The sequence below is a fragment of the Cornus florida genome, unplaced genomic scaffold, assembly GCF_030987335.1.
Source record: "Cornus florida cultivar Cherokee Brave unplaced genomic scaffold, ASM3098733v1 CherokeeBrave_3.0.0_Hap2_Chr09, whole genome shotgun sequence".
Classification (NCBI taxonomy): domain Eukaryota; kingdom Viridiplantae; phylum Streptophyta; class Magnoliopsida; order Cornales; family Cornaceae; genus Cornus; species Cornus florida.
The window spans coordinates 29,467,669-29,476,556 of record NW_026775579.1 but is presented as its reverse complement, the minus strand read 5'-3'; the positions used below and the strand labels follow the sequence as shown (position 1 = coordinate 29,476,556).

The window sequence follows — 8,888 nt, the reverse complement described above, 5'->3', positions numbered from 1 at the left end:
ATGTGGGCCTGACCCAACTCTTATTTTTCAGGTGTTCGTCAGTACCAGGTTTAGAGCTTGATCGTGTTGATGCAGATACAGACACTTACTCTTCTGACTATATAGGATTTTCTTTCTTATTTTAGTTTTGGATTTTAATTTTGTAAACGTTTTACCAGTTGGAATTATTAGGGGTCCACTAGATGGATTCCCGAGTTGTACGGATTTGAAGGATTTAAATGATATTAATTTATTATTTAAAGTTTGAGGATTTTTTTTATTTTAGATTTCTTTCAGCGTATTATTAATTTATTCTTAATTCAATTTTATTCCTGCTTGTTTACATATTGATTGTCTGATATCCCTCGGATCTGTGCTCGGACTTGATCACCCGTGGCTCTAGTATCGAAGGGTATCATAATATCAACTTGGGCTATGAGTGAGAATTCTTTGGGCTTACTATTTTCTTGGCTATTATAAATTAATAATTGGTCTGGTCCATTAAACCATGACCTAATTTGATTAATTCATAAATTAATTTATACATCACTAAAAGAAATTAATTGTACTCTAATTAAATAGTAAATAACCTCTAAGTCAATATTGCACTTTGACCCCTCTATGTATAATTAGTTATCGGATAAATAAAGCCATAAATTCGACTACTTAATTAATATATTTATTTTGATACCTTTGATTATTTTCGGCTTGATCACAATAAAACATTTGTTTGACAAAAATTATAATTTAAATAAATAAATATTTAATAAATCATTTTGTCTAAAACATACGAAGGCCTTCGAATTTAATTTGTGACTAACCATAATCAATATAAAATAAATACAAGTAGCACTGATGCAAATATTGAGAATATAACCCTCTAACTATTAATTAGATAACTACCCAAAGTGCCGATCTATTGATCCCGAAGTATCTGCCGAACAAATCAAAGTAATTATTAATTAATAAAATAGTCTATACTTCTCTCATACTTGAGAGTCAAATGCTATGACAGTGATAGGGAGCAATTACACACGACGCCTCTCGCAATATATCTCAACCTAACGTGGATCCAGTTCAAGTCTTAGTTAATAATGAGTCCATCCATAATTACCGACTATGAATTATTTATGATTACTATTTGTATTCATGTATTGGTCTCTTTTACATACATATATAAATATTTCTTGTAATCAAGTGGATACTATCAATTCCATAATAAATCGAAACATAATACATTGAATTCACCAATTGTATACAGCATAAATATTTCAGATATGTCAGGAACCTATCACTTTAATCTAAATAGGAATTCGCTATGTTATGGCATATGAATCCCAATAACATGTATGTTACATATATATATATATATATATATATATATATATAAAATCACCGGTCCTGTCCTACAACCACTGCATACATGCATACTTAGATGGAATAAAAAAATCATCAATTCTCACAGCAGAGTCCCTTAAAATGCTATAAATATAATTAATCAATAAATATGGCGTGTTTGTGTATGAGTGTTATGTATAAAGTCACATAAAGTGAGAGCGGAAACGAAAGCGAATTCGAGAACGGGAAGGGTAAGAGCGATAGAATTAATTAAGTCATAAGTAATGAGAATTTGAGTGAGAGCGTGTACGATGTGTAAAAGAAAGAACGCGTTCAGAACGTGAAAACGACACATATTAAAAAAGATTGTATAACTTAGATAATATATGACAATGTCAATATAAACTTTGCCTTTATTATCGTCATGTGCTATATTAGTCTTGAGTCACAGAGCATGTGGTCAACTTCACAAATTGATTTGTGTAGCGTAGTGGAATTTTGATTTGTCTCCTTCGGATCATTATATGTTTAAATGTTTTTTGATTTATTTATTGAACAATATTTTTACTACTTTTGTCTCTTTATCAAAAGCTTTTTGGTATTACCAAAATGTTTCATGCTTTAGTTCTGATACAATACACTGTCCCAAAAAAATAATAATAAAAAATAATAATAATAAAAAATTTCAACCACCACAAATATATGTTAACCAAAGACAGAAAAAAAATTATTTTCAAAGGTCCGAGGGGTTGCACCAACATTAATAATAAATAAATCATAGCAAAGAAGGTGGTGTGACATAAAAACAGTCAATATGAATTGGAGTAATGGACATTAAATAGTAAAGACCACACATAAATTATAGGGATAGGACTCTCCATCAAGAAGGGAGGTGCATTAAGGTTCGCAACTGCTAAATGAAGCCTAGTTTTAAAGGCTTTTGTGAACAAAGCATTCAATTTGCCTTTTATACGGGTAAACTTAATGTATCAAATATCAGTAGCAAGTATTCTTGAGAAATTTGGTCATGGAAACATAAAATCTTCACGTGTCGTGCTCATGATTTCATTCACGGTTCATATATACGTTAAAGAAATCACTTTATACAAAATAACTTAAAAAATTAAGTCTATCTTAAATTTATTTTTCGTAATTTTGTAAATAAGACATATCATGATTGTTTTGTTGGGTTGATTAGTTCTAATTAAAAGCATATTTTTCAGTTCAAGGTGAATGGCAATTTTTCTTCCTTGTACAAAACAGAAAATTGTGCCGGCAATATGTCTATCATTTGATAACTAACAACTACTCATTCAGGTTTTTCAATATTGTTTGGATCATTGAACACTTTTGGTAGTATTAGGAGGTAACAACTGCCTCACGATGTGTGTGTCAGAGAGAACCTTGAGCAATTAAGTACTAGTGATAATATGCTTCTATAATTTTAATATCTTGCAGCTATAATTCTTTTATTTTTCTTGTATTCAAGATCAAACATGAAATCCAGAGACTACAATGTAAGTTAACATTGTTGTAGCATAGTGATACAAGTACAAAATCTAAAAACAAGGGTGGGAAATTTTTTAATTTTTTTTATAAAAAAAAAAACTTAATCTATTCCACAAAAAATATATGATGAAGGGATTGTAAGAAAAACAAATTTGAAAGTGATACCTAATTTGATTTTTGATTAATCCCCCTCTTTTTCTTAGTAATAAATATAAATATATATACACATATATATCTTACAATTAGATGATGGCTGCAATATAGAGGTCGATGCTTTCTTATTAATGTCAGTGTGTGTATATTTATATATTTTTTGTTCGTTATTAGTGCATTAAAGGCACCAATCCCATGCAACTTAATATAACACTTAAGAATTATAAATGTCTGGTTTATGGAATAACACATTTTTAAACTCAAATTCATGATAACAATTATTAACTAAATAAAAATTTGAACCATTTTTAATTTTCAATTATCAATAAATAGGAAATTGTTTTGAGATTACTAAATAAATTAGGCCTGTCTTATTATGAGATTACAGAGTGTCAATTTGTGATTAGCCTGGACCATGTAGTCTCAAACTAAGTAAAAATTTCTCTTCGAAGAGGGAATGGCATGGCACATAATTGAAATGTAGAAACAGAATTGGTGAACATTTATTTTGCATTGTGAAAGCCCCAAAGTCATTGCCTCGTAATGAGTACACTTATTTGGTATGGATGGACCAGATGCTGTGTATATCTGTTATTTAGGGTAGGATTATGACTTCAAAATTGAACATCATATATACTCAGAACAATGAAACAAAAAATAGTGATCTACAATCATCTGCCCATAATTACAATACTAACCTCACACAACATGGACACACAAAGACTGATCAGATGGCCTTTCCAATGGTGAACCCTTGTCCTAACCAAATAGAGATGAGGTTAGGTTCAAGAAGACTACAGCATGTGGGGATAAAGATATATATCCAAAGTTTTTATGATACGTGGCAATCAATTTTGTCTAAAGTTCTGCTACTTTACTTGATTAGGGTTTGGGAAAGTAGAAAAGTTAAATTTGCCCAACTTTATTATAAAATCTGTGTGTATATTTATTAATTTGTACAACACAATTTGAAATCAATATATATATATATATATATATATATATACTGACATGATTGGGGGTAAATGTTGATAGCTGATAATTAATCGTATGAAACATATAAGTCCCACATGGTCCACTTCAATCAAATGAATGCATGGCAATCCCTAGCTTTAAGGTCACCCATTGGTACCATTTCTTAAATATTTAGGTGCTTGTGAACATTAGATTTTTTTTGTAACATTCATCAGAGATATATTAATTCACATGGACTGCATGAGACTCAAATATCCAAACAAGACCTAAGATTGTACCATATTATTGACTGGTAAATCGAATTGCTGTATGTTATTACAACTTGTCAAACACACATCTTCTGTGTAGTTATTCAAATTTTTTTTTTTTTTTTCCCATTTTATATTCTGTCTTGAAACACAAATGCTAACTAAGCAGCTTGTTAAAGAAGCTGCTTGGTGCCCATGTTTTGGAGGCTATAAATTGATACCATGTGTACACAATTGAGGTGTGAAAAATGAATAACATTATCAGCTCTTTCTCTCTCTCTCTCAGCACTCTCTCTCTCTCTAATCTCTACATCTCTCTCATCTTTCATATTTGTCATATACTTCAATACATATATTTATTACATGGATATCATTGTAAAACTCCCACCATCCAATAGTAAATGCTATCATGGCCATCACGCTCAAGAACCAATTGGTTAGGGTAATTGATCTCTAAAGCACTCTCTGCTATTTTGATCACTCCCAGTATCAAGTGCCTATCAAGTGCCCTGCATTTTTATCTGCCCCCTAGTGGTATCTCCTTCAAGCTACCAACCTCTCTACAGGGTTTGTGAGGTGAAAGCCTGAAAATCCTCATAGGCCTCTATTGTGAGTCCTGATTCTTGGTAGATTACATCCCTCTCATTTTTATTCTCGTTCATATAGGTCTCAATCAATACTAGTTACGTATTTATTCTAATCCAAATTTGTTGTTTTATAAGGAATGCAATTTATTGTTTAACCAAATCAAATATCAAATAAAATACAATTCTAAATCAGAGGCCTAATAAATTTAGGAATTTGAATAATTCCCTTATAATAGCAATTCTATTTAGTGTTTCCAAATTGAAATTCTTTGAATTTTTATTTTATTTTATTTTTAAGTTGAATTGGAAATGAAAATGAATGAGATCTAAGACTGTCCACGCGGAAACAAGATCTAAGAGACTGTCTGTGCTGTCGCATGCATTATATTTGTCAGTGTTGTTATAATTATTTTTCGATATTTTATTTTGTAACTTAAAAAAAAAAAAAAAAATTCCCCTGAAAATTAAAACAAAACCTGTTTTTCACTAATCTTGTCTCCCCCCTTACCTGTTTAAGATTTTATTTTATTTTATTTTTACGAAGGTTTATCAATTAACGGGGGTAGTCAGCGGTTTGTTCTTCAAGGGATATACCAAACTCAACAATGCCGAGAAAGTTGAATGGAACAACCGGTAATGTTCTTTCTTCATGCCGATTCCTTTTTTGTGCATGAATACTATTCTTCGTGGTTGATGCTGAGTTGTTTCAACAGATTAAATGATATTGCTTGCACTGTGCAGGGGTTTTTCTACATTCCAAGCATTCGTTGTGGCAGCTGCTTCTCTCTATCTGTTACCATTCTCGGGTCTCTTTGATGAGGGTTCTCATGATGAGTTGATAACTAATAGGAAGTCTACTTTATCAGACACAATATTGGGGGTATGTTGTTGCAGAAGGTGGTATACTGGTTTTAATATGAGAGAAGAAATTGCAATTAATGCTTGTGAGATTCGTACTTGCATGAGATGAAATTTGGACACAATTTAATATGAAACAAGACAGGGACGTGGTAAAATTTAAACGACTACTGCAATTTGAAGATTTAGGGTTAGTCCCTATTAAATTAGATGTGAACATATGAGGCACCTTTCAAACAAGTGGAAGTCTTCAAAAGATGAGCACGTCAATGAGTGCATGGGGGATAACCTAGCACTCTTTGTTGGAAAGTAAAGTTTGAAAATTGAGATGGTTTAAGCATGTGGTAAAGAGTACAACGAAGTTTCGTGGGTCATAATGAAGCCAGACATCTCCAAGTGGTTGTAAACTAGTTTTTGAAAGAAGAAAATTGAGACATATTGTTAGTAGTATATGGCTTGCGGACTTTGAAAAACTAAAGAGTTTTGGGCATGATCCTTTTGGTATGGTTAAGTAATATGTAAGGTTTTTAAAAATTTGTTAAAGAGTTCATAAATGAATTGAGAGTTTGTTAGGATATCACACTCAAAAAGGATGCAATTAGCTTAGGAGGTGGACGTCTACATTTCAAAGTAGTTAATTTCCTTGGTCAGAGGTAATATATCCTAATATATCATCCGGTGTTGCACGTGTGAATTCCTTAGCCAACTCTCTAGCGTTAAGTTCCTAAATCTCCTTATGTACAGCATTTCTCTCCAGTTCTGCTGATGATTACCATTTTCTACATTATTGGTAATAGAACAAAGAAACAGATAGCAATAGCTTGATAGGAGGGTGCACTTGAATAGTAAGGTACTTTTTTACTAATCTGAGCTAAGTTCATGATTTAATCCCATCAAAATAGGGAGGCCACTTTTATCAACAATAGTAGCTACACAAGTAGTAGGATAGGAGCTGGATTACCCATGGAGTGGCAATTTCTTTGATATGCACCCACATTTCCTTCCCTTGATGTTAAACCTAAGGAAATATATGGTCTTTCTCATTGTAAATGGATAATCAAACTCTCTGTTTGCTACATGTTGATACACCGTAATGTGACCTTATAAAGATACATGTTAAACCATTCCATCCAACTTACCATTAAAATAATGAATATAGACATGAATATATTACTGTATATGCCTTTGGATGTTCACTATGTGCTTATGTGTTGCAACGGAGGAGCTCAGTCGCAGGAAGATTTAGGTAGTAGCAGGATAGACGGTTTGGAACTAAAAGGTTTTAAGAGACATTTGTGGAGAAAAGTAAGGCATGGGCCGACTCTATAATGTTTTTACTATGGAGAAATTTGTGAATTATACAAATTCTAGTGTGTGGAGGGAAAAATCTCTCTCCAATGAGAACTGTACACGTCATCGCAATATAAATACCCATCACAAATGTCAGAGGCCCATCCTGCTCAAAGCCCAGTCCAAGCTCGTTGATAGCCCAAAATCATAAGACACAAGCCCAAGGTCACAGCTAATTGATCTCTGTAGCATTGCTCAAGCCCGAAACAAGAGATCTAGCCCGTTAGCAATGTCACATGGATCAGGTTACTTACAACCCAAATCCATTGAAAGGAAATTAGTCATATTAGAAGAAGGATACAACAAAGAAAGAAACTACTGCACAAGGAAAATTATACAAAGAAAGGAGCTCTATTTGTAAATAATTTCTGTAGGGAAAGAATTGGAGGACAAACAATGCGAGTCCTACTATAATTCAACCAATCTTTTGTGTATAAATAGAGGCCTAGACCTCCAATAAATAAATCAAGCAATTCTACGCCTTTCTATACGCTTTTCTTATTTATTCTTATTGTTTTTTGAGTGAGTTGTTTTATTTTTTTCAATCATTATTGGTTGAGCGAAATTTTGCACCTACACTTTGGCGCCGTCTGTGGGAAAGCGTATACAAATATATCCCCACTCTTGTTTTTGTTTCACAGGTGAATCTTGCAACTACCATCCAGAATGTCGAATGGAGGATTTTCAACGGATCAACAGACGGAGTTGATGTAGAAGATGCGTGAAGAGTTTCTACACCAATTTGACGTACTTCGTCAGGCAAACGAAGCAAGCGTGGCTCAGATTGCCTTGCTTCAACAGCAGAATAACACTCTGCAAATGGCGCTAGCTCAGTTGGCACCATCGCCACCAGTGGGTGACACAGCAGCACCCCCTAGTCAGAATATTCCTCCGATTACCGGACTTCCGCCTGATAGGGCTCCACCTAATGGGGCACGACCCAATGAGGCTCAGCCAAATGAGGTTCAGCAACAACGGAGGGCAAGATCCGAGGCTGTGGCTTCAGATAACGTCCTCATCGCACACAGGATGAGCAAGTCGAATCCAGCCATAAGCTTACGGTATAGTCCAATGGAATCCCAGATGGTGCAGGTGTTCAGTATGCCTTTGACGAGAAGAGACTCTTGAAGATTCAGACACCTGCCGAGATGGCTAGAGAACACAAAAATTCCTTGGTCAAAACTCCTTTCACTGACGATGTGTATCTGGTTGAGAGGCCCAAGAAATTTACCATGCCTTCTTTCACCCAGTTTGATGGAACGGGGGATCCTTCTCGGCACCTAGATCATTACGCTCAAAAGATGGCTTTGGATGATCGTAATGACCCTTGGATGTGCAGAGTTTTTCCTACCAGTTTGATAGGAGCAGCACTAGAGTGGTTCAGGAATAGACCGCATAAGTCCATCCTGGATTACGTAACTCTATGCACCATGTTCCTGGCACAGTATTGCGGAAATAAAAAGCAAAAGAAGAGCATTGCCAGCCTCTTCACCGTAAGGCAAAAAAGGGGGGAAACATTGCAAGATTTCTTGTCAAGATTCAACATGGAAGCCTCAAAAATAGCGGATTGTCATCCCGCAACTGCTATAGAGACATTTAAACTTGCGATGATTCAGGGGACGAAGTTTCACACTTCCTTAGTCAAGTATTCTCCTCCCGACATGCAGGCTCTCAATGCCAGGGCCTAGATCTACATTCGGCTTGAGGAAAATATAGTCTACCGAGCGCAGCACGCTACCCTCGTGACAATGAAAAATAAGCCTCGAGAAAGAATTCCAACTCCAAAGATTCAAAAAAGCCAACGTTCCTCAACGCCAATCACCCAGGCACCTGAAAAAAAGCAAAAGGTAGAGGAAGGATTTACACCTCTCCGAACTACCTTGGCTCGGCT

The 8,888-nt window shown here is 34.5% G+C and overlaps 1 long non-coding RNA gene across 1 annotated transcript; it reads left to right on the top strand.

Annotated features, from left to right (window-relative positions):
* The first annotated feature begins 4,202 nt into the window (after positions 1-4,202).
* On the top strand, positions 4,203-7,367 carry LOC132273640 (uncharacterized). Its single transcript, XR_009470198.1, has 3 exons — positions 4,203-4,811; positions 5,334-5,422; positions 5,531-7,367. It is a non-coding gene; the product is annotated as an uncharacterized LOC132273640 (long non-coding RNA).
* Positions 7,368-8,888: the final 1,521 nt, after the last annotated feature.